At 43.5% G+C, this 22,646-nt stretch overlaps 1 protein-coding gene across 7 annotated transcripts in view; it reads right to left on the minus strand.

Annotated features, from left to right (window-relative positions):
- Positions 1-22,646, minus strand: part of ZMIZ1 (zinc finger MIZ-type containing 1) — a 358,035-nt gene that overhangs the window by 233,230 nt on the left and 102,159 nt on the right. For 6 of the 7 annotated variants that reach the window (XM_075109305.1, XM_075109304.1, XM_075109303.1 and 3 more), the window contains exon 3: positions 250-332. The exons of the other annotated variant lie outside the window; for it this stretch is intronic. The gene's annotated coding sequence lies outside the window, so the exon portion shown is untranslated. The remainder of the gene's footprint in view (positions 1-249; positions 333-22,646) is intronic. 7 annotated transcript variants of the gene reach the window in all.

The following is a 22,646-nucleotide window of genomic DNA, read 5'->3' on the forward strand; positions in this document are numbered from 1 at the left end:
GTTTGTATTCTGTTTCAGGATCAATATTGTACCAGGGATAGCCCCAGGAATGTTTATGCCGAGGGCTTTGCTTGCAGTGTTTTGTTGTTGCAATCAATTGACCAAACAGGACTGCTTCTTAAAACAACAAATAAACTTTGGTAGTGACCAGATCAGCCGTTAAAGCATAAAACACAATGCAGCATCTGGAAAAAGACTGAAGGCCCACAAGTGTTTTTTATTGCCTGAGGGTCCATAAAGCTTTCCTACCTGAATATTTCCCACCGGCCTTTCTTCCTCTCGGTAGCTGGGGACCGTTTCCGTGATGCCCTCACATAACAACATCCATTTTCCTGCAATAAAAATACAGACACATCACGCTTCCGTTCTCCTACATACCACGGCAGCATTTGAAGCAGCTCCCTGAACAGTCCTGAAATCAGTGAAGAGCATTTCAGAGTGCCAGGACCAAGCCTGAGGACCAGAACTGAGCCTGGGTCAGGGTTGTAGCCCAGCTCTGCCACCCCCAAGCTTTTGAGACTCACTCCAGCAGTTTAAGTCTTACAGGTTTTCTTGCCTGTAACAGTGAGATGAGGAAAAGATAATAAGAATTCTGTTGAGGTTTATATCAAAATTTCCTGAGCCAAATTGTAGGTTTTTTTCTTTTCAGTTAAAGGTCATGCTGAAGTCTCTCTTATTCTCTACATAAAGGATACTCACTGACTGTTGTGAACTAAGTGCCATTAAAAAAAAATAAACCAACCCCCAAACTCTGCTTAAGCAAATATGCCAAAATACCTCAAAACCACCATCCTGCCTGTAGCAAAACAAAGCAAGTTTATGGATTGCGTTGGCACAGAACTGCGACTTCTAGGAAATGCTTTTTAATTATAAAGAAAGACTGCAAAGGGAGACGGGGGAATGTTTATGGGCAGTGTGTATTTTGTCACGTGCTGTTTCAGCAGGCAGACAAGGTGTCCTTACAGCCTCACGCGACTAGGCTCCAAAGCTCAGCAACTATTGAAGAAAGGAACACGATGACTACGTCTTGCTTCTCTTTTTACTAACTTTCAAACAACTTGGTTACAAAACTATTTTCCGAACATGAAAAAGCACACATTACAGAAAAAAACCAAGGCACACAATTCGCCACCAGTCAAAGTTCCTCCCCAAGGACCAGCCATGGGAGCAGCCGCTTCCGAAACAACTCGTGTGAGGCAGAAGTCACAGGTGACTTTAAAAAATGCAGAAGAAAAAACTCAAGTTATTACAAATAACTCGCTAGTGGCGTTCAGTATTTGTTCTGCAGTTCTTTTCTCCCTTAATTCACGATGAATAAAAACCACGTTTGAAAACCGTGTGTTAGAAACAGCCATCCCGCCCTGACACGTACAGTGCCACCAAGCGACCGTCTGCTTCAGGCAGGAACTCTGCTGGTTTTCTTGTCTCACAACAAACAGCAATTTTAGAGAAGTTACATATTGACAGGCACCCTGGGTGAATGATTGGCTTTTAAGGCCTCATTGAGCTGCGAATGTTTTCCCCCAGAATATATTTATTCCCATCCAGAAGTTTTCCCCAGTGCTTTCGTTCTGCTTATACAAGCCAGGAAAAACATGTTAATTGATTCAGATTTAGTATGTGTCAACATGATTTTCTCAGCTAATGCAGACCGGGTCTTTAATGAAGTTGGGATTTGTTATTTATCCAACTTCTAAATTTGTTCCTCCAGAGGATAAACTTTTGTTCTGTCTGCCCCAGGAGCTGGGTACCATTCCAGGTGCGACTGGATGGGACTTTGGCAAATCAGGCTGTAGCATTTACTTGGCGGTTTAAACTTTACCTCTCGCTTCTCTCCTGGACGCTTGCTTCCAGCCCCACATTTGTGCGGCTCCACAGGGGAGCTGGGTCGGGGGAACTCATTTCTTTCAGCACGTTGTCTCATAAACAGCTGTGCCAACACAACACACAGGGAGCGGGCACAGGGCAAGAGCGATCGGCTGCACTGGCAGAGGGTAGGAACAGAGGCTGCTTTAACCAGCTCAAACTGCACTGCTGCAACACACGAAGCCAACGCTTTGCTCCCCTCCTCTGTGCTTTAGTTCTGCCCATCTGTAAAACTGGCACCACCATTCCTACTTTGTTTTATAAAGCACCTCTTAAAAGGGCTACGCCATTAACATTTCTGTGAATTCACACTACAGACCACCCACCCCTTCTGCAAATCAGGTCCAAGCTTATTCTAAGGACACTGGCACTGTCCCCGCCAGCATCTGCTCCCTGGTTTCACCACGCAATCTGCTCAGGGGCTGTACGTCTCCCCCGCCACCGCCCCAGCCTGTTCCCCTGCCCTCGCGCCAGCCCCAGCTCTGCCAGCGCACTTCACAGGGTTTTGCTCTGAACTGGAATCCCTTTCTAAAAATAAAATCAGCTTCTTATTAAAGCCTGATCCCTTCTCTCATCCTATTTCTAGGAAGATCCCCAAAACAGTCTCACTGGCACAGTCTGGGGGTAGCAGGCTGCACCTGAAAATGAGAAGAGATGCACGGGGAAGAGGAGACAACTGCAAACACCTTAAACCTGGCATCTGCCACCCTTTCCAGGTGTGAAACCACGGCCTCGCAGCGGCACAACTTGATGCCGCACTATCTCAACCCTATCCAACATTCGTACCTGGTTCATGTCCCGTGACGCAGCTGCACAAGCGGACACGGGAAACCACCGAGTCCTGCCCGCAGACACCCACTGGTGCCCGACAACGGAGCCGCCGGGTGTGAATCTGGGAAGAGCGAGGAGGGGAACCAGTGGCGTTCTGGCCAGTGAATATTTCCTGCTCTTCCAGATCCAGCAGAGGGAGCACAAAATCACAGGTTGGGGTTTTTTTTTGGCCAAATGCTTTTTTGGCTACAAACTGCTCAATGCTTAAAATGCCAGGCACCTCGTATGACATTATTCCTATAGTAATGCATGTGCGGAGCATTACAAGCACATAATAGACAAAACCCTTGCTCTGAGTAGATTAAACAGTAAAAATCAACACGGTGAAGGAGACGACCAACATGAGCAGGGAAGGCTGCAGAGGTTGAGAGGAGGAAGGAGAGGCAACACAGCAGGGCTGCCAACTCTGGCGATTTTATCATGTTTCCTGCAATACTAAGAATTTTTGCTAAAGCCAGCTCTCCAAAGCCTCATCATTACATAAAGATTTCAGCTTTCAGATTTTTGTCTGTCCATTTTGAAGGACATAGGAAGTTCAAAAGCAAAGCTGTAAAGGTGATTAAGGTGAACCCCAAAGATGCAAAAACCTGGACAAGTAGTACAAGACACCCCAAAATTTGTTGTCTTACATCGCGGGCAAAACAATCTCACCCCAGGGAATTTTACTTAACTGTATTTATTGCCAATTAACACGCTTTTAACTACTGTTTCAGGAGTTGAAGGAGAAAAAGGAGACTAAGCAGTTCAGCAAACAATGGGGGAACTCTTTTCCTCCCCCTTCCCAAGTTTTCTTCAGTCAAACACCTTTCCTCCCCCCCACTTTCCTGGTCTAATCTCCCTTGTTTCTGCCATGCCTGACACTCAGCCCATCCCAACACCAACAGCAAGGCGACAGGCAGCACAGCAGGCTTTGAGCTGTGCGTGCAATAGTTAGTCTACTCCTCCTCGCTTCTCACTTGTCCTTCCATTGCTCCTTGATGTGTCACTCCACTTCCCCTATCCCAGCCTGGACAACTCCTCCACTGGTCCCAGTCCCCCAAGGAAGTCCTGGCTCCGGCCTGGGGTGGCTGCAGTCCCTCAGGGGTGCCCTCCCCTCCAGTCTGGGGCAGCCGAGGTCCTTGGGGGTATCCCCAAGGGCATCCCAGGGGATGCCCCCCACCCCTGCAGCCCCTGACACCAAGCCCAGCAATTTAGGCCCAATATACCACAGATCGTCAAGATTTTTCTTTTAACATGGCGCTCTGGTTCTTAGCGATTTTGCCAAGATGTAATGACCTTTTCTATTGATTCACGCAGAGCAAACTCTTCATCTCAGCAAGCCTTAAAATTAAAGCATATAAGAAACACCGAAGGGGGGAACTGCAAGAAGTCCAACAGGGAAGCACACAGAGTTCATCTTTAGGCCTCATAAGTCTCAGCCATACCATTGCAACAGACTTGGGTCAAGCACAAGCACCTTTCCCTGCTTTGTCATCACAGCCTGGTCCCACCTGGTGGCCACCAGCTTTTAGAGACTGGACTATTATAGATCTTCCTGGACTACAGACTTCCCTTAGCCTCATCCTCTGAAGAAAGCAAGAGGGACCCCAGGGTATCTCACTGTCTACACCTCAGCCTGTGAGAGACTTAAGTAACTGTCAATAAATACAATTCTAAGGGTAACTAGGAGCAAAACCTTCAGTTTCCACACACAAGATACCACTTGGTCTCTACACGCCCAAAGGAAAATGAAGAGATAGCAAATACAAAACACACGCAGAAATTCTTGGAAAACAAATACTGCAGAGATAGACAGTTAAGGATGTTGTACAACCTTCTTATGGAAATACACAAGGCCAGTGCACTTCAGAATATTCTTCTACTTTCACAAGTTATTTCCAAGTTCCAGCATTATTCTCCTTGAACTGCAGAATATGTTCAAACTCAAAATTCCTGTAAAACCACAGCGTGTCGACAATCCCGACTTCTCATTTATCCAGGGCTGTAACTGGGTCATAAGTGAAGAACACGAAGTGCTGCACTTCCTAAACAAGCTTACTGGTCAAACAACAGTACTTCTGCTATACAGGAAATCTTACAAACTTCTACACAGAGTGTTTAAATATTGTATGCAGTCCTTGTTAGGTATCTAAAAACTCCTGAGCTGACAGAGGGCTATGAAACTTGGGCTTTTTTGAAATTCTAAAGCACCTCAAAATCAACACTGAGCGTACACCTGTTGAGCATCCGATGTTGTCCTCTGCCAAAAAGGGGGTAGTCTGCTAGTTTTATATGAAAGAGAAGCATAAAATGTTTCTCAAGTAAGCAATGCAAAGTAGGTGGGGGTTTTGGAGGGGGGAAGGAGAGAGAAAGAGAGACTAAGCTCAAGACAGGCTGGCGTGCTCCTTTCCTGGGCAGAGACGGGGTAAGGGAGGACAGGAAAGTTGGAAAGAAAAGATCTGGTGGAAGAAAAGATCTGGAAGCAGAAGGAAGAGGGGTAGAGGGACTGCAGCTTCAACCTGACAACTTTCACCTTCACCTAGACTTGGTCCTCAAAGACCCTCATTAAGCCAAGAATCAAAAAGCACAGAAACACATCACACCAAAATGCAGCAGCCACATGGCTGTAAAACACCAGCATTCATCTGCATGAACAGAAAGGATGAGCACTCCTTCCAAACACAAGCTGCAGAAAGCCACAGAAAGCAGCCACGCTGCACCGAACCCACCGTGTTCCCCACCTGGCGCCACCGAACGCATCCTCCTCCCTGCCCAGCAGCGCTCTGCCTGCCTGCCCCAGCGAGCCCTGCATCAGCCCCCCGCCTCCGTCCCACCGGGCCTCCCAGTGCCCCCAGAGTCCCGGGCAAACCCTTGCTCCACACTCCTGCGCTACAGCATTTCTTCCCTATACAGTTTGTTGCCGAAACAGGAGCAGGTTCTCACGGGGCAGATCACAGGGGGCTGCGATGGCGAACCTCACCGGGCTGAACACCACAGCTGCTCAGACACACTATCAGACCCGTGGCTACTGCAACTGGTCCTCCCGAGAGATTTGTCAGGCTCAGCCTGCTAGGCAGAACGCTACCAGGGCAGAGCAAAATAAGGAAGAATCACAGTAATAACCATTTTAATTTTGGCTTGGGTTTTTTTCCCCCCGTGTTTTTCAGAGGAGTAAAAGCAAAAGTTTTGTTTCTTCAGTCACCATTTCCTTGATAAGTTTTCCCAATTTTCAACAAAAATTTATCTTTCCTTTTTCCCTCTGCATAAGCAGAAATTAAATCAATCTCAAAATTGTATTTCACATTATTTTAAAAAATTAAAACAGTACTGGAGTACACTTTTTCTCAGGTGTAGGAAGCCATGAAGTTGTAACTTCCTCACTTCGAGACGGAAGGGAACACTAGGGTTGTGTCACACCCTCCTTAGGTAAGGCCTAACAGCAGCAGTAAGCAATATCATGATCTTCAGTTTACAACAACAAAATCCTTTGCTTCTCCCAACTTGTTCCAAAAAATTCCACTGCTGGAAGAACCACCTTTCCAACCCGGCTCTCTTTTCCATGCTGCATGCAAATTTATATGGGCCCAGCACACCTAAAAAGTCACTGTTGCCCAGGTCTCTGCTCTCCTGCCACAACCCTGGAAACCCTCAGGTTTGCGGGGCAGCGCTGCACCCGGCCTTGTGTCCCTAAATCTCGGCAGGCTGGATCCGGAGATCCAGCGCCAGGAGGGAGGAAGAGGCGTGAGCAGGAAGAAGGAAATCTGACTGGGAAGATGGACACTTTGGTGCATCTTTGTGAAGACACATGGCACAGCTTTGCTGTGAAACAGTAACCTGACGGAGGCGGCTTTGGCCTAAGCTGAAATAAGGTGGATTTGGCGTGCCCACGCTGCGCGAGGGAGCCAGGGAAGCCGAGCCCCGTGCCCCCGGCCGGGCTGCTCCTCCGCCAGTGCCCGTCCGGCCCAACAGCACCACCAGCGAGGGTCGGCCTGGGGCGGACGAATCCAAAACGACTGAAGGCTGCCATTTGTTATCATTGCACAAGTGACCATCGTAGTAAGGGCTCCGAGCTAGGCCGCAGCAGACAGTAGCATATTAGACTGCATCTGTTTATAGCAGAGGACCGAGCTGCCAACCCACAGGCGTAGGATAACGAGCGCTATTAACCTTGGCTTAAACCAAACCATTGTTCTGGAGATTGGACACCTCTCATAAAATCCCATTATTAGAGACCATTTGCCATCTATTTCCGTAGCAACTTTTTAAGTTTGTTTTGTTCTATTTTAGAAAAATTTTCCCCTTCCCTTTTCCTTATATCCTATTGTACTGACAGAGCCCTAAACAATAACCCACTCAAGCACAGCCATGGAAGTGGTTTGAAGGAACAAAGGCTGCTTCTGGCACAGCCAGTGCATCTGACTCTCCCTGCGTACAGCTGCCTGCATATCCTCCGCAGATTTGCAGAGCACCAGAAGCTAATGATTTCCCTCTGCTTCTGCTGTGTGTCGGATACAAAATAAACTGTAGGCAGGAGGTGTCTACTAAAATTACATTTGAAGCATCGACTAAGGGTGCAGGTGAGTCACAAGCAAGTTCTGCAGCTAATCTTGCTGAAGGAACAGGCAAGAGAAGGCTGACCTGAAAAGAAAGCAGTATGCATAAACAAGATGAATTTAAGGGGGGGGGGGGGGGAACCCAAACCAACCTAACTCCTGGGAGGCGGTGCAGTACAAGCAGAGTGTCTCAGGCTCTGCTAAAGAAGATTATTGCCACATCTAGCAGTTAGCACCCACCCATGTAGTGTACCATCAACTTAATTCTCAAGCGAGACTAGCAGAAGAGCGAGACAGGATTAGACATGCTTGTTTTTAACCATTCATTTCTCTCTCTGGTGGAACACTATCAGCACAACATTGGCATCAAAATTACCACCCTTCAGAATGTGCAGAGCGCATTTTTAATTTTACATGTAGCAGTTATGTCATATGGGGTTATTTATTTTTTAATTTCAAAGTGGTAAAACATATTTAATCTGTTTGAGAAAAGAACAAATTGATTTAGCGAGCAGTTCAAGGCTCTCCCTGGAGACACTCAACCACACTCGGCAATCTGGATACAAGTTGAGACTTCACTAAAGTCTTTTTAATTGTAGGTCATAAGAAATGTCAAGATATAAAGCACCAAGGAATACTAAAAATTAAGCCATCATCTCCGAGACTAACAAATGTCTTGTAATTGGCAGTAGAATATTTTTTTTAAATCATTATGGCATTACTACTTAAGCACAGCAGCAGAGCAAACTGCTTAGAGCTGCATATAAAACATGCGCGTTATTTTTGCTGGTGGGGGGAGAAAAAAATCCCAATACCTACCTTAAAGGAAAAATACCAGGGTGAAAGAAACTAACAAGACTAGACTTGTAATGATGGTGGTGTATCTCTTCCACTTTGTTTCATTACACTAAACTTCTTCTGTTTATAAAGATTTGTTTCACCTTGGTCAGAAAAATCTTCCCTAATACAGTGTGAAGGAAATAGGGCTGCATGTACAGCAGGGCACACATGCAGAAAGGAGCACAAAAGCTATGAAAGACAGTTTTTAAAGAAAACTTCAAACAAACAAACAAACACCCACAAAACCTTAAATGCTTTCAGAGATTTGCGCCCTGGTTTTATAAGAAAAAAACCTCTTTGTTTCTTCTTAGCTAAAAAAGTGCATTTAAACAGCTTTTTTCCCCACAAGGAAAGTACCCCCGACTTCTGTCCTGTAGCTTTGAGCTGGATCCCTCATTTACTAAAACCCTTTTGTAGAACTTAACTGCAATCCCAAAGTTTCCTTTGTCCACTTGCCTCGGATAACGATGACAAAAGAGGGCTCCGACCTTAGCAGCAGAAAGCAAAACCGCCTCCGGTTTAACTTCTTAAAACAGAGGAAGTTAAAAAATTAGGTACATTAACTTTCAAAACCAAAGAGTAATATTTAAGAGCTTTTACTAAAGTAGCTAAAGAAAACATACCTAACACATCTCCTTCTCCCACATTCTCCTATCTAAAATCAAGCTCAGCAACGAGAAGTCACTGGCAGATTTTTTTTTTTTTTACCATCCCTGCCCAATAACCTTTTAAACATCATCAATATACCAATTTCCATTCCCGTCATTATGTTCCACTCATGGGAGTGGAGACGAGAAGGGTATTTCCCCTTTCTAGTTAAAGCAAGATGAAATTAATCAGTAAACAGGTATTTGAACAGGAAGTTCAAGTGATGGACTAAAACCCCACATTTATGTGAAAAAAAGAAAAGAAATCGTAATTTTAACATCCTATATTGCTGTCAGCCAACTCACTAATTACAAATGACAAAACGCTGATTTCATCGGGTTTAGCCCCACTCCCCAGTAGATGCGCCAAAACCTACGGATGAACCCGTACCTCTCCAAAGGTGAAGCGAAGCTTTTCATGCAAGTTCAAATCTATCCACTGCCAAGTCCTTTTTCCTGACTGCCTTCCCATCAGCTCACTGAATACTACCATACTCTAACCTGTAAGATTAAAAACCACGCACGCATGCAAACCTACATCCGCACACGGCATAGCGCGGGGGCTACGCCTGCTTTGCCTGCGTGAGCTGTGCTGTCCTGCCAGGGAAGCGAATGGCAGGAAAGCTGCAACACCGCGACCCAAGGAAGATGCAGGCAAACAATTTTACAGATCCAACCCTTTTATACAAATTAATGTCATGGAAATAAAAGAACCAAGAGGAATAATCGCACAGATGCCTCAGAGAAAGAGTCATATCTTGGGATTTAATAGCTAGAAGCAGTCTTTCCCCCCCATCTTCCCTGTAAGCCATTTGGTCACAGCAGATGAGTGCTCCTTGCTGTCTATCACACAAGCCCTTACGAAAGAACTCCCAAACTGGTAGCCCTGGATCCTCATTTTCTGGTCCCCTGGAGGGTTGCAAGGCAGGGTCCAGGGCCTCCCCTCATGCCAAGCCCTGCCAGGCTGCCCACGCTGAAACTCGAGGCCATCGGCAGCTCGGAGAGGCGGCCAAAAGCAGGCAACGTTGCACAATTTGTGTTCTGTGTGGACATCTGAGCTGGAAAGACAGTCATTTCAAAACAAGCTGAAGTTTGCCTCAGGATCTTCTAAGTTTTACTGTGGGCTGTTCTTAAACTCTTCCACTGATAGCATTTGTAAAACTCAGATTAATTTTCTGTGACACTGAAAGGGGGGGGAGAGACCCTAAACAAAACCCCAGCCCTGCCTCACCAACTTCCCTCCTTACATCCGCATAAACATCCACTCGCCTCTCCCCTGTCCTCGAACGCCCTTTCTTTCCAACACGCCAAAAGCTTTTAACCCATGTTAAAGCCACTAGCGACCAGCCCCTGCTCCGAGCCGGCACTGCTGTGGCAAAGCCACTACTCTGAGAGGTGAGCCCTGGAAAATCTTGCTCGGACACTTTTGAGATGTGGCTGCCACATCTCTCTGGCAGAGAGGAGGCTCCCCGGATCCACACCTCCGCTTGACACGTGTGCAGGGTGGTTCAGTCAAGGAAAGTGCATTTTTCATTAACCAAGTGGATGACGGACAGTTTCAGCAACTGAGGCAGAGGCACACATTGCCTTCTGGCAGCTCCTCTCCGGGGGTGGGATGGACATCTGAGGAGGGGTGAATTAGAGGGAGAACAGCTGTTTGTTCAGTGAATGAGTCACAGGACTCAGCTATTAATTCTTCCTCCCAAGAGAATATGCCCCCATGCCAGCCCACCCACCATCCTATAAAACAAACAAACATAATGGACATCGGGGAGGGGGAGCTCAGTAAGAGGAAAGGAAAAAAGGGGGGGGAAAAAATGCCCAAGCATTTAATATTTACGTAGGAATGAAATGTTTCATTAATTACATACAGAATCAATTTGCAGCTATTTTCCTTAAATTTCTCCGTCAAACCCACAGATTTGAAGCACTTTGAACTGTGCTGCGCCAGTAATTGCAGATGAATGTTTTAGATCAGTCTTGAATCACTGTACCGCACACACCAAATGAACTAATAAGCTGCTCATGTGTGGACTACTAATGTATTTTTCTTTCTTTCCTAGACAGATGGAGTGCAGTCTAAAATCAGTTGAATTGGCTACTGGGAATCTTCAGAAAGGCTTAGAAAAATCTTTAGTTCTACTGTTTTATTAAAAATACCACTCAACAGCCTGTACGCACTAAAAAGGAGCCAAGAAGATGCAGAAAAACCCAAACAAATTTGCAAAGATACAAAGGAAGAGTTGGACATTTCACATGACTACAGCAACCTCCAGAGAGTGACAACGAATAGTGCGCTGTGAAATGTTATTACAGGACTATCGAAAAGATGGACATCCTTGCCATCTAGGTGATATTTATCACAATACATCCATTTATGGGCAGTCATTTTAAATCACATATAGTGGCATATCAATTCTGTAATCTGACAGATGTGTTCTAGTTTACAGAAGCATCTGTTGAGTCATCAGGACATCAGAATAGTTAATTGCACTTTGGGGATGCTTTCAGTGATTAAAAGTTCCCTTATTTGAAGCAAATTTTAAGTGTCCTCATAGATTTTCAAAGTTAACGTATGCACCCATACTCCAGCAAAATTAATGTGTGAAAAATATAAAGAATAACTTCCTTGAGGAATTATCTGTTTTCTTCTGCCTCCTGCACACCCTGCCTCACACTGTGCTCAGCTATGTGGAACAGAAAACAAAGATAGGACTTGAATCGCGCCTAATTCTGAAATATAAACTAAGACGTGACCTACGCTGGCTGGGCAAAGAAAGCAGAAGAAGCTGCCTTCAGTCAAGAACTTCTGAAAAAGATGTAACAGCTGAAAACCAGTAGATGATGGCTGCTTTTTTTTTTTTTTGCAGGATACTTATTATTATATTTCATAAGCTTTTACTCCTGTTGATTTTAAAAGAAACGCTGTACAGGAGCATATCTTTCACCACCACAGGGGTATAAAGACAAGCCAGGAGAACCACCCACAAGACAAAGCATGGGCTGAGCGACATTAAGCCATCCCCACATCTGAAATTGTACCAATTGCTTCTATGCCCAGCTAGGGACTGGAGACAAGCAATCTTCCTTCATTTACCTAATTACTTAAATATTTGAATTAAAAAGAGCAAAAAACCTTGTGGAAGACTCCAAGTTCTCAACATGAGTGAGCAGATTATATATTTCTCATACTTCCAACCTGCATTTCCTTGCAACCTTATGGCCTTCATGGCAGTAGGAGGATTAAAAAAAAAACCTATTTCTTAGGAAGAAGGATCCATTGTATAAACTTTGGTTTAAAACCATTCAGCAGTGGTTTTGTTGTTTGGTTGGTGTTTTACCAAACAAAACAAAATGAACCAACCAAAAATAAAAGGGATAATCTACTGTTTCTCAGTCGTGACTGAATCAGTCTGGTCTCTAACTCACGAACCACAGGGTTCCCATGACTAATTTAAAGAACTATTTGATTTCACTCAAGAAGTGGTCAAGAAGATGAAGTGCGAGTGCCCAACTGAGAGCACCATACAAAGCTACAGCTACCAACGCCACATCTGGGTTTTGATTCCTATAAATCCTAAAGCAACAGCACACCTCCGTCTAAGTAGACTGTTATTCTTTAGTGCGGAGGAAATCAAACTTGAAGTGAGAGTGTAAAAGTTGAGACAAGCACTGCAATCAAGACCATGCCTTAAAAGGTCCCTCACACTTTGGAAGTTACAGCATATTCCCTTGCTGCTAAACCCAACTGCTGTCTCAGTTGCATTAAATTATTAGCTAATTAGCCCTGAGTAAGGACAACAGTGTGCTGCTGCTGGCAAGCTGTGAAAAGAACACTTCAGCAAAGATCAATAGCATTTTTGTCTGGCTTACAATAAGAAAACTGCTGGCCCAGGTTATGAGTTTAAGCCATTTTTCATTTGGCAGACAAGACAGCGCTAGTGACAGATCAATACAGTAACTTTATGATAGGCTGCTGCTCCCACAGATGGCAGGACCATAAACAGGCATCATTTTTAAAGCCTGGAGCAATCCATTACTTAGAAACCACCTGACCTTTTATAATATTTAGACATTCCTACACAAAAATGAAAATCAGAAAACAAAACGGGGAAAATCAGGAGGATGAACTGTCCCATAAGGCAGAAAGGAACATTAGCTCTTTGGAAGTCAGTATGCGAAGTAGCCAGCTTCTGCGCTGCTTGGGAGATCACACTAAAGCCACAAGGTTGGCACCAGGTAACGACTTATCCCTTCAAAGAAAAAATGTTATTGGGGATCAGTTTTTATTTGATGCAAGTGTCTTATCTCTAGGTTATCTGGGATAATAAAAGAGACTATCTATTAATCCTAAAAAAACAAACAAACCAACCCACAAACAAACATGTCCTTAAAACATTAGATGAGTCAATAACACCTGCAATTAGTAAGCACTTGAGAGAACACCGTTACAAGTGGGTGGTTATTTTTCCCATATTGCATTATACACACTGTAGCGCCTGCACCTTGGTTCGTTGTTCCGCACCAGTATTAGGGTTGCCGATAGCATACCACTATTTTAACAAAGGCAAAGGAAACCAAGAAGAAGGTTTTATAATTCTAATGCTTTTTATGGTAAGACCTCTAGCTGAGGAGAATGTAAAGGATAGCACCTTAATAAATTATTCAGGCCAGATCTTCAGCTGAGGACACAGGTGGAGCATCTGGCCCTATATTTAAAGTCATCTTTTTACTGTAAACACGAAATAACCACAGAACATGGTGAATTAATCACACAACCAGCTTGCCTCTGCCTTCCCATCTGAGGCTGGCTTGTGTCAATTATTAGAGAAATATCTGCTTAAGCAGGAAACTAATTTTACAAAAGCACATTGGGTTGGCGGGCTTTCATCAATACTTTTTGGTTGCTGCAAGTAACTAATTAACGTTAATGTCAACATAAAGGATAGACGAAGGAGGAAAATATTAACAAGCGCAATATAAAAACTGAGCTGGCTGCTTCTTCCCCATACAGTACTGCCATGCAACTGGCTTCCAGTCCATGCCTGAAAAACGAGTTGTTATTAATTTGGTCATTAATTTTACCTTGCATGATGTAAGCAAACAAGCGCTACATTTTCCCCTTAACTAATACCAATTACACACAGCATCAGTTTAAAATGCGGCAGAATAGCACACAACCCAGAAGTCTTCTGACTGGGCTCCACTTCTGTGGATAATGGCCTGGCTCACACGTACACAATGCTAAATCTGCCAGTGATCTGCTTTGCTCCAAAACTAACCCCCCTGCACCTCCTACAAGATCCTATATACAGCAAGTTGAATTAAAGCAGGAAAGTTAGGTATTGAATCTATTTTTAAAACAAATGGAATTTCTTTAAACTAAAAGGCAAAGGATCCTTTCAACAGTTTCACGTTTGTAATCTCACCTCTTTTTAGCATCACAAGGGCTCTTTATGCCCAACCGCACTTAGACAGGCTGCCCGCCACGCCTGCCAGCCACCAACGCTCAGTTGCGACCCAGCCTACTGCGAATTCACCGGCGCAAACACACAAAACAGCAGCCCACAATCCTGACTCGCAGGACACATCCTCAGAGATGATGCCCCTGTGATCTGGCTAAACAAGACACTCAAACACAGTGGCTTGGTTTTTGTTTCTTCATTTTGTTGTGTGCCTTTTTTTCTCCAGTAAACTTACTATGGTTTTGGCTGCAAAAGTGCAGCACTTGGAAATAATTACTGACGCTTCTTTTACAGCGCCTCAATGACACTGTTTCAATTTTAAGACAACCCAGAGCATTTCACTCACCCCACAGCGTATAGATGCCAGCAGCAACCCCCACGCTGCCTGTTCCAAGATGCCAGCTCAGCCCCGGCACACCTGGGACATGCACCCCCTTTCACCTGACTGCCGCCTCCGGGAAGGGGAACGGGCCTTCCAGAGCTCGGCTGCACGGACTCTCGCTAAAAGGAGCGTTAGGAGGAGCGATCACATAACCTGGCGTCCGAGTACCCGAGGCCTGTGTTCAAAGGGACGCGAGAGCATCTGCCTAGAGGAAAGGGGAAGAGAGCCCCTCTCCCTCAAGAAGTAGGAGGCCGTGCTCCTCCTGTGCCCCAAATGATTATTGCTTGCTTTCTGGTGTAATAACTCCCTAATATGTATTTCCTTCAGCACTTCAGCCACTTTTATCCCACTCCTCCACTGCGCATACTCCTGTACTTCCATTTCTTACACTTTTTTCCTTCTTTTCCCTACATCCTATTGGATCGAAGTGCCAACACGCTATTTTTCTTCTCCGCAAGATCCTCACCACAACTCTGACTTTTTCTTGGTTTTCCTCCATCCCTGGTAAGATCTAAACTACACTCTTCATCCCAGACCCAGCTCTGCAGATTCCTGTTCTGTCCCTCCTTCGATCAAATTGCCTGGACTTTCTGTACTAAGAGAGTTTTAGTCAACAGGGACATTAAATCTCCTTATTGCTACTGTACTATTAAAATGACATGATCCTCGTCTAAAGATAGCACTGTGTGAGCAGCTGTATAAACTTTAACATGACCACCAATGAAGGAAGACCCCCTCGAGGACCTCCAGAGTTTCTTGTTGAAGAAATTGTACATAAGTGACAAATCCGCAAGTACAAATGACCATGCAATAACTTTGCTACTGAGCAACAGGTTAATTAAGTTAAAGAAAATCATGGAGAGGCTTCTACACCACAAACGTCCTTGTTGTTACATTTCCAGACTCCAGATTAACCACAAAAACCATACCCAACACCTTATTATCTATTTTTCTTCCCTAGCAAAATCTTGCTTGAAAAGCTATGATTTAACACTTGCTTCGCACGCCTCCAAAAAAGAAAACCACCTCTTTACTTTGTATTTTGGATATTGCATTTCTGTGAGGTACACAAGGACTTCGCCACTGTAATAAAATTATAAACTATTAGTTGGATAATAAAGCATTTGTGACAGGCACCATATCTTCATTACGGATAGTACCGCAACCATATTTCAGTCCACGATGGTGACCAGAAGATCACAATGCACATATTAACACAAATAAGGAGTCTAAAATAGCACATTCACATCACACATTGTTCACACTACCATCTACTAGAGCCAATCCTTTTGAGTGTAATAAAGTGAAGGTATTATAATGAGAGTTCATAATGCCCATTAATCACGTGCGGAGCTGGAGCACAGTGGGTTGCATACCAAAGATAAAACCACATGAAGAAGTACAACAGCGAGTGCAAGGAAGGGCACACATATTCTTCAGGGAAAATAAGTTACTACAAAGCCATGTTTGTGCTCAAGTACTCAACCTAGAGGGTTTGCATACCAGGTAATTTTACATCATGAAAATAAGTTATTTCATAAACTGCAAATGAAATATGACCACAAAAATGTCTTTTGATGCTGACAGACAGAAAACCCCAGATTAGAGTTTTCAATTGTGAATTAATTCCTCATAGTTTTAGCTGAAGAATTCATTATACTTCAACAGCATTATAATTATTTTTCTACTACTGCTTATTATTTACAAAGTGCTTTACAATAACCAACCAGTTTCCATGACACCTCTAGAAGTCTCCGTGTAGCGAGGCTGAAACGGGAGTGTCCTGAGCTATCGGCAGCACAACAGCAAGGGCCAAGTGAAATCAGGAGTAAAACCGAGAACTCTTCCAATATCAGGCCATTTTCCTGGGCGTCACAGTACCCTTGGCACACCTAGCACACGGTGCTTCTAACAATCAAGATCAATGTTAAAACCACTGCTTCCTGTGTCTCAAAACCAGACTGGGACCTAGCCTGCTCCTCCTCCCATGAAACACAAAAATGTATGCTTTAAAAGTCAGAAACCACCCTTGCAAGCAAGAGGGATCAGACGCTCACTTCTGTGCGTTAGATAAGCTTCCTGACCAACCTGAAAAACCTTGCACGGCCACCTGTCCTGGACTCACGTCGTTGGTTGGCAGGAACGAACACACCAGACGAGGAAGGACCCTGATGACAACAGTTGCAGCTACTACTCATTCCCCTTCCAATACACCAAGCAAGTCCACTGTTACTCTCTATAGAAAGAGTAAAGACTACTCCTAAGTAGCCTTGGTTTTAACCACACCATTTTTAGGAAAAGTTGAAAAATAGTTTCCATTTTATGTATGGAGAAACTTGTTTGACAAACGCAGTAAGTCAGGAGCACAACCACTGAATGTTCCCAGAAAAACAGGTGGGATTTGGGGCACAAAGTGTAATGGGACACTAGTCATTTATTTCCCAGATGCAGCTAAGAAATCTTACAGACTTTAGCTTCACCTTGATTTGGGGCCTTAAGAGCCCAAATACAATTCTTCATTATAACGCATAAATAACAGTAAATATACCTAATGTATGTATCCAAGTTACTAGGTATGTGTAACTTAACACACAAGTAACATCAGGAAAATTAAAGCAGAAAAATGACGCGGCAGCACAGAGCTTCAAAAAAATCACCCCCGAGCAAGCAAGCGTCTTCGGACTGAAGTGTTATTAAAAGATTTGTTACGTATATAACAGCACATTCTCAAATGACTGCAGATAAGAAAAAAAAATTCTGAATTAAAACAGGGTCTGATTTAGCACCCACTAAGGTTGCAAAAAAAGGCTCCTGTTGACCGTAGACAGCGTTGGGTCGTACCCTAGTCACACTGCTACACAAGTTTCCTGCGCCTTTCAGCTTATTTCTGTGACAGTTACACAGCTAGCCGGTCCCAAAATAGCAAGATACGAGCTTCCGTCTGCCTGGATGTTCTTTAAAGACAACAGCTCGACACTCCTAATCGCTAAAAAAAGGACTTCACAAACTAGGAGTCAGTTGTACCCTGACCCGTAGAGTCCCACTCAACCTTCATCATCTCCAGAGAAGCACAGTGATCAGGATCATTTATCTTAACTCATGTTCGAAGTTTCACAGACTGGTTTCTTCTTTCCCTGCCCATCATGCTCAAGTCCTCTTTCAGAACTGCATGCCAGTTCTTATCACTTATTCCCAAATAGCCCATTAATTTAGAACTTCCAGTAATTTTTCGCATCTACAACACATTTAAAATACTTGGGTGCTTAAGTTCTGTAGGAATGAGGATCCCAAAACATGATCATGGAGGGGAAATGAGATGTTTGCTTTGTTTCTTCCTTTAAAGCATTAATTTACATAAGGTTTAGGAAAACTTTCTCCTCATCTGTGCCCTAAAAATATTCCTCTAAAATGTGGGAGAAGGCTCAATATGCATAAGACAAACACCAATTGAAGTACACCAAACAAAAGGCACAATAAATAGTTTAATCCTCACTCAACAGATAAACAACATAATTCACAGCTTTGAAATGGATGAAATACACATCTATTCTTTATTAGTAGGGATAAATGTTTGTCACCTTGACCTCCAATATGCTGTTCTTCTACAACTATGGGGTATATTCCCAGGTCAATCTGTGGGAAATTTAGGCAGACAATGTTAATCCTAGCACAAGACTTGAGGAACATGAATCAAGCCAAAGTGTTGCAGAACATTTTAGCCACAAGCAGTAGCTCCCATCAAACAGGACACAGTCAAGATAAAAATCATGCTGTTCTAATATCCTTAGGGCTTTATCCTGCCAGCACTAACTGATAGCGTTGCTTATGAGAGATACTGGCAGAACACAACAACAGCAAGGACAAAAATATATCACAAATCCTTTGTTGACGTGGGTAATTTTAATGAACGCTTCATCTCTACTGCTTTTGACTGAAACTGTGCCACGATATTAAACTGTTTAGATGCCCACCCGTTTCACTCTGCTTACATGCACAGTGTTGATTCTGTAAACATCCCGCAGGACCATTTACACCAAAGAGTACGTTTGCTATACTGATTACAGACTTCAAATGCCATTAATGTCTGTCTTGCAGAAAGGCTGCAGCACGTTGGTGTTGAAAATCAAGCTTTTTAAGAAATGCAAATTGGCAAACTCAAAAACCAGAGCCCAAATCTAAACCCAGAGCTCCTATTTCCTGTACTTTCAATAGAAAAATTTCGATTTATTCAGATCTATTGCTCTGTTAATTTCTATTTAAAATGTTAGCCCTTTATTTGCACCATAGTTCCTTGTTAACGCTTCAAAGTGAAAGCCAGACAGTTGCTTGACACAAGCTAAAACTATCTAACATCCTTTTCAAATAAATGGGTGTTACACACCTACACGCATTGCATCACACCTCTTAATTTTTCTTCGGTCTTTCTAACTTTCCCTAAGGCAAGACACTAGAATAATCACCTTATTGTTACATTTACTGACAACGACCCTCAGAAGGCGATAACGTTTTGATCCCATTTGATTACATTAGTCTTAATAGATCCTAATGGCAACACAAGTAAATCCTCTTTCTTATCACTCATTAAATTCCACAGTCACTATAACTTAACCACTCAAAGGGCACCAAATACAAATGAAAGAGAACTTGCACTGCCTTTCACTTACACCTTTAATCTTGTTCACCGAATGAATATAGGGTAACTCTAAAAACGGAGTCCCAAGCGTCCCAGGACAGAGCTGTCACAGGGCCAGCAGGGCTTAACACTGCTACGATGCTGACAACGCAGCGGCGGCCCACGGGAGACAAGACCCAGGAAAGCGCCCACCCAAGAGCTCACAGTCTAAGCAAAACCAAATAGATGGGATGTACCTGGAGGCTCATAAAAAAAAACAAATCTGACTATTATGGTTCACTGACTTCACGCTGACACTGCTGAAGTACTGAGTCGTTAGGTGGGATCTGAGAAGAGCAAGCAGGGAAAGGGACATCTTACAAGGAAGCGTGTCCCATATGCAAAAGGTGATGCCAGCAAAGGCATGAGGGCCATCATGGGAGAAGCAGGTGGCCAGGGCATCAAGCCTCACCCTGCTGAAAGAACAGCCTTCTGGCACAGACAGTCACCTATAGGTGCTCACACCCACTCTACCCAAGGTTGTTCTGGCAAGTGAAAGAAGCGCACAGCTCCAGTAAGTAGCTGTCATCTTGATTTCCCTACCTGATGCCACCTTTAGAAAACAGAGGTCCTGACGTGAGAAATCGGAGCAGCCCACAAATGAGCCAACTGTGCTGAAATCTGGTTTGACTGCAGAGGTCAGGACAGCTCATCAGCCAGCTGCTCTGCTATGTAAGTGTAACGAGACACCCGCAGCTTGCTGCCCCGCCAGTGCAATTGCACATCTTGTTCTTTGTAATCATGCTTACCGCTTATACGCTGCTGTAGAGACATAACTAATCCTCACAGATCCCACTGAGAGGCAGGCAGAAAAGTATTACCATCCCTGTTTTACAGATGGAGAGAAGTATATATTACCTACAGGAGTCCGTTAATGACTGGAATAACCTGATGCACTTCCGCAGACCCGGGAGGACTCAGCCTCGCGCGCGCCGGTGGCCCACTGGGCCAGCAGAGGTCAAGCCATTTGTCAAAAGCCATCGGGTGTTACTGTGAGATACGGGAGGATGAGAAGTCTCACGGCACTGATGCCAGTTTTGTTCTCAGGTCAGCGTACAAACAGTGCCCGGTAAATAGCTGCGGTGGGTTGGTTTGGGGTTTTACTGGGGGGTGAGTGTGGGTGGAGGTTTTTTGTTGTTGCTTTGGGGTTTGTTTGCTTTTAAACCAACCCATAAGGGATTATAATTAAAAAGAAGCACAAATAAAACTATAACTTTTGTACAGTTCCCCAAGTGGAAGGAAAGAAACTCCCTGCAATGTTATTAATTCTGAAAATAATTACAATTATTACCTTCCTGCAGCATCCAGAAAATACCGTGGTAGCTGCTGCCAGAAGAGAGATAGTTACTTACAAATGAAATGCATAATACATGAAAAACAGAGACAGCAACGTACAAGCGATGTGATGTATATACAGTAAATAACACAGGGAGGAGGCAGCACGATTTTTTTTTTTTGGTCTGTTGTTTACTAGGCTACATACCTTATTCCCAAATGCCACGATAGGTGGGGAAAAAAGTTTCAACCGTCATTTTCTATTAATTTTAAGGCCTCAAAGTTAAAATCAAGCAAATGTAACTTGCTATATTTCCATGTTTAAAACCACAAATGATCAATAAACATCAGTCAACCATCCAAACTTCCAAGACAATTACGAAACGATTTCATTTCTTCTTTAAACACTTCTGATATACTGAAATTATATTCACCATCTTTCTTCTGGATTAAGCATTGCTAGGAACTTTAGGAATGGCAAACGATCTTATCAGTTTGGTTTTAATGATCATCTGACTCCAGAAGGCAAGGTTTTAAATAAAATTATCATCACAAGGCCAAGAGCCAGGCCGGGGAATTGCCCCCACCATTATTTCCAGATCCATTGCTATTGCTCGGTCCCTTTTCCATGTACCTTGCACATCAAAATGGGAGGTATGTAGTTCACAGCCCTGCACTGAAGTTGCTTCTCATTAGCAGGAAACATTCACAAAGCTGTTTTAAATCAGAGATTGACATTTCAGCCAGGTCCACAGACAGAAGCTTCAATACAGTGGCTAACTAGATAAACTTTCCCCCCACACCATCTTTATGCTGTTGAGAACTTTGCCATCCTTTGGCAATTTTCACCTTTTTAACTCTCTGCTTCAACAAGAAGCAGCAATGTTATTTTTCATCATCCTAATGGGAATCCTTTCTAACTATTTTAAGACTTGGGTAGGAAGTGACAGGAGGAGAGGTTTTACCTCAAAAACTAGGCTATTTGCTGTCAATCTGAACAGCCAGCTCTTCCAACCAGGCCGTCCTCTGGTCAGGCACCAGCTAGAGCAGCACATCTCCCTCCTCAGCGATGATCGGCTGAGGATGTCAGCAGGATTCCTTACTGTTAACTAAGTTTACTCTACCTATGTGTCAATACAATATAGTTATCTTCAGCTTTGGAAGTAGATACAGGTTTAAATATACTTTACACAACTGAACTTAGACATGAAGGTGAATTATGTGACACTGTATCCTGGATCCAGCATTAACATAAAAAAACCCCACACTTATTTCGATATTCAGTCCAGCTTGTTTATGAAACTACCTGGCTAATAGCCAAAAGACAGCAATTTCAAGGGCTTTTATAGATTCACTCAGAAAAATAAAAATCCCATTTTCTCAAAAAAGACTCACAAGTCACCAACTCCTTAAGTCAAAAGAAAGGCGGCAGAACTCTACCTTTCTCCAACTTTCTGTTACATAGCTTTACAGTCAAAACACACATCTTGGGATAAATCATCTCACCTGTTTACGCTTTCATGTTTCCACGCGCACAATTTACCTACCAGTTTTTAGGGATTATGTAAACAGTTATTAATGACATGTTGTTTCAACTAGTAGGAGAAAATCCCTGATAAAATTGCTCACCAAGTGACCTTTATAGCTTTCCTTTAGCACGCAAAATAAAGCAAGAAAGTCTTGTAATGATTATACGTGCTTTAAAGTAACATTATTTCAAAAGGGAAGAATGACCTATGAAAATTTTCTTTCTGAAGAAATAAAGGTGAATCTGCACAAACCACAAGACACCTGCCAGACAAATCAGAGGACAATCTCCAAACAACCTAGTATCAAAGTGAGTAAACATAAAATACTTCAACATGTTCTAAGGCCCCAAAAGATTACAACAGCCGTCCTCTAAGCTGACCTCTCCGCTCCCACTAAAAATCATGCAGTACAGATCATGCAGATCTCTGAGCCATAGTGCAGCAGGGTCACTCTTGGATTATACAGCACATAACATTTGATAAGCTTGTTACAGATATAAGTACACTAAAGGTAATTAGAAACCTACCAAGATAAGCTAAGAAAATAGCCAGAAGATTCAGTATTTTTCTTTTCTTTTACAACAAAGTATTTGCTTTTTTTGGTGAC

Source organism: Phalacrocorax aristotelis, chromosome 14 (genome assembly GCF_949628215.1).
Source record: "Phalacrocorax aristotelis chromosome 14, bGulAri2.1, whole genome shotgun sequence".
Taxonomy (NCBI): Eukaryota; Metazoa; Chordata; class Aves; order Suliformes; family Phalacrocoracidae; genus Phalacrocorax; species Phalacrocorax aristotelis.